Below are 4,630 nucleotides of genomic sequence, written 5' to 3' on the forward strand. Positions count from 1 at the left end.
AAAGCTACTCTAGCATTCTTCTCCACATTATCTGATACTCTTCCTACCCAACAACAGACTAAGCTCCCTGAGCTGGTGTCAAAGGGAGGATTCCCAAGGACTCAAAGTCAACATACCACAGAGATACCCACACATCTGCCTTTATTACTGTATTACTTACAATAACCAGGAAATGGAACCATTCTATATGTCCATCAACAGATAAATGGATGAAGGACATGCGGCACATATACACCATGGTGTATACACAGTATTGACAACCAAGTGAAATCATGACATTGCAGGAACATGGACAGAACTGGAGCTCATTATTGTTAAATGAAATAGGTTAAGAAACAAAATCACTGCATGTTTAAGCAAGGAAGCTAGGCTTAGGATTACGTATGTGTCGGTATATACATAATACATGAATAGATTCACGTTCCATTCATAGCTACCCTAGAATTTTAATCCATGTTTCTATCCTCTTCCCTTTTATGAGTCCAGAGGACCAGCATGAGGTTATGTGTTATAACTCTTGGTTTAAATTAAATACTGGTTTTGTTACATCTAAGTAAGAAAAAGATGTAAAATTTTTGTGATTTTTTTTTATTTGAGACAATTAATTTTTTTCTTTTTAATTATGTCTTTCTATGTGTTTTTGAACATAGAGGATGGTATTAGATCCCCGGAACTGGAATTAACAAGCAATTGTAAACAGCCTTTGAAGGTGCTGAGGACTGAATTAAAGTCTTATGAAAGAATAGCAAGCTATCCTCACCCGGAGCTGCTCCTGAATCCCTGAGACAGATGCTTGCTCTTTAGCCCAGGTTGACTGTAGACTTGTTTATTTTCCTGCCTCAGCTTCTTGACTGACAGACATTACATGTGAATACCGCACTACTCTGCTTCAGTTTTTGTTTTTTTGTTGTTGTTGGTTTTGGGTTTTTGTTTTTTGTTTTTTAATTTTGTTTTATTTTGGAATAATAAAGGTTCATGGAAAAATTGCAAAGATCACTCAGCATTCTCATGTTCTGTAACCCAGCAGGGTTCTTTAACACACTTGCCCACTATCCACTGATGGTACCATCTTACATTGTGGTGCTATACTTGTGTAGTCTACAAGATCAGCAATGATGCATTGCTGTTTACTGAATTCAGATCACTACCTTCTGGAAAGGAATTTAAACCCTTTTGTGTTTGTGTAGCAGAGCCAGCGCAGATGCTTCAGTTTCTACCAACTCAAACTTACTACATCAATGTTAGTGATGCACAGAGTGACATAGCAGTAACCTTGTTCCGATTTCTGTTGAGGGCTACTTGTAAGATTATTATTATTATCATCATTATTATCTTGGTTTTTTGAGACAAGATTTCTCTAGGTAGCCCTGGTTGTCCTGGAACTCATTCTGTAGACCAAGGATGGCCATGAACTCATAGATCTGCCTGTCTCTGTCTCCCAAGTGCTGGGATTGAAGGCATATGCCACCATGCTTGGCTACTTATTTTTCATTTTAAAAACTTTTTATTAGTTCTTAGAGAGTTTTATACATTATGTTTGATCATTTTACCCCTATCCCTTACCCATTGAACTTTGTGCTTATTTATTTATTTATCCATTCATTCATTGATTTATTAGTGAGGCACGTGTGTGAATGGAGAAGTGGAGACCAACTTGCAGAAATAGGTTCTCCTTTTCCAACATATGGGTCCCAGGAATCAAAACTCAAGGCCTCAGGCTTACAGGCAAGCATCTTTACCCACTGAGCCACCTCACCTACTACTTTTGTTTCTTCTAGTGATGGGGATGGTACCTGGAGCCTTGTACATGCCAGGCAAGTACTCACTTCTGAGCCGCATCCCTCAACCTTCAGAAATGCAACTTAAAAATAAATTCTGTCTTTATAACACAGGGCATATAAGCTCTTTGCAGGATCTACAGGGCCAAAGTGTCTTTAGTAGGACGACATAGTGTACATAGACACCTATTCATGGGACTGGGGCTGTATGTAGCTCAGTCCATAAAGCACACCCATCTGGCATATGTGAGGGCCTAGGGTCAGTCTCTAAGGTTGCAGAGCCTGCACCACACTTGTGTAGCCTTGAAATGAGGAGTCCCTCATGTTGTCATGCACAGAAAGAACATTTACAGGTCATTGCAGAATGGGTACGAGGATGCTGAGAGAGAGAGAGAGAGAGAGAGAGAGAGAGTCGGGGGGTCAGGGGGTTCCATTTTCATCTGCACACTCCACAATGGCATAAAGAGTCATCCAGGAGTGCCTGGGTTGTCCTAAAAGTGAGCATTTCGTTGTGGCCAGTCTTGCAGATGTCAGTGAATGCCAGGTACATGTAAGGTGATGGGGTTCTACATGTCAAACGCAGCAAGAAGCACCGAACACGCCCTGTCAACATGCATCACCGTTAGTCTAGCTACAGCTGATGCCTTAGAGTCATCTCCCAGAGAATCAGGGCAGCCCGAATACGCTTCTTGCTCGCAGTACAGATGGAGGCCAGGAAACCGAGCAGATGCAGTGGAGCTAATCAGGCTGAGACGCAGCAGGGTAACTCAAAGCTGGGCTTCGCATGCTTTCATGAGCCTTAATTAAAGAGCTTGGTGCCTCCTTTTGTTTTATCTGTTGCCAGTGTTTGGTCTCCTATCGTGACAGGTTTTTTTTTTTTTTAATTTTTAATTTTAAAGTAACTATCAATTTGCTGTAGTAATCTAATGGAAAAGAAAGAACAGTTCTTGTCTGGGAGTGGTGGTTGCAGCTGGCAAAGAGTTAAGTTGCTGCTTTTCTTATAGTTGCAACCAACCCACCCGTGGCAAGAGCTATGCATGGGAGGCAGGAGAGGGGACAGGAGAGAGTCTGGGAGCATCCCACACTGTCTTATGTAATGACTAACAAACATCAAGTGTCTTTAAGGGAGAGCGAGCTAAAGGATGGAGCAGGCTCTTAACAGCAGGCAAGTAAGGAAGAAATCTGCAAATTGTGCTTCACACCCCAGTAATAAATACAGTGTAAGGAGGAGAAATCTGTCCCAGCAAGCAGCCAGGACTTTGGGAATACAGGCAGGCTGCTATCGGGTTCTTCCAACAACGATGAGCAGGGATTGGGAGCGAAGGTTACTGGCTGGATTCTACACCCAGCTCTGCTGTGAGAGTTGGAGGGGCACTGGGTGTGAGGAGATAAAGAAGCTCAGAAACAGCCAGGCTTCCTGTGGCTGGGGGATTAAACCCACAGCAGGGCCTGAGCTGCCAAGGAAACCGGTCTCTGTGGAGAGTGAATTACACACACACAGCTCCATGCCCAGTTCCAGTTTTGCAACTTTTATGGATGGATGGTGGTGCTGATTGGGCAGTGTGAATGCACTTACTGTCATCACAGTGTGTGCTACAAAATGGTGAGATGTATACTGCCACGTGTCTTTCACTGCGATTGAAAGTTAGTATCTAAGCAGAGGGCTAAAGTGAAAGGGGTCAGCAAACTTAAATAAGAGAGCAAGAAGCATCTCTTATTTGCCTTTCTCTGGTCCCTTGAAAAGTCCTTGGTGCACGATGCTCAAATCAGTATACTTGACAGATGCTTCTTATGCTGTGTGTGTGTGTGTGCGCGCGCGTGTGTGTGCATGTATGTATGTATATGTGTGTGTGCCTGCTACCCTTGTGTGGAGACCTGCCATAGGTCACCTTGCTCTTTTAGAAAGGGTCTTTCAGTGATCTGGAACTCACCAATTTGGCTGGCTAGCTAGACAGAACACTAGGGACCCACTTGTCTCTGCCTCCCTAGCACTTGAATTGTAAGCACACATCACTATTCATGAAATTCTTTTTGTAATCTGGGGATTAAACCCAGCGCCCCATGTGCCCATGACAAGTGATTTACCAACTTAGAATCTCCCAGATCCCCTAGTGTTTACTTTATAAATGTGGAAAATTATACGTGTGGCTGAGAGACAATGGAAAGAGGCGCTGCCTGTGTTAGACTTTGCATCACTGTGACAGATAAATTATTTAAAAGGAGGGAAGATTCATTTCACCTCGTGGTTTCAGTCCATGGTTGGCTAATTCAGTTCTGTAGGCCCGAGGCAAGGTTGGACATCATGGCAGAAAAATCGTGGTGGAGCACAGCCTCCATCCAAGTTTGCTTTCTGTTGCCATGATAGACAACAATGACCAAAAGCAACTTGGGGAGGAAATGTTTTATTCCTTGGTACACTTTACAGTTCATCATCCAGGGAATCCAAGGCATGAACTCAAAACAGGAGCCTGAAGGCAAGATGCTGGTGCAGAGACCATAGAGAGACGCTGCCTACTGGCTTGCTCCTCAGGGCTTATTCAGTTTCCTTTCTTCTCTCTCTCTCTCTCTCTCTCTCTCTCTCTCTTTCTCTCTCTCCTTTTTCGTTTTCTTTTTTTTCTTTCTTTCTAAGTTTTCAGGTCAGGGTTTCTCTGTGTAGTCCTGCCTCTCCTAGAACTTGCTGGTCTCAAACTCAGAGATCCACCTGCCTTTTCCTCCCAAGTGCTGGGGTTAAATTAAAGTTGTGTGTCACCACCATACACACTTTTCTTATACAACCCAGGTCTTGCTCTACCCATAGTTGTCTAGGTCTTCCCACATCAACCAGGAATAAAGAAAATGCCCCAACAGGCATT

This window comes from Mus caroli, unplaced genomic scaffold (genome assembly GCF_978045245.1).
Source record: "Mus caroli unplaced genomic scaffold, Mus_caroli_1 scaffold_15, whole genome shotgun sequence".
In the NCBI taxonomy this organism is placed as follows: Eukaryota; Metazoa; Chordata; class Mammalia; order Rodentia; family Muridae; genus Mus; species Mus caroli.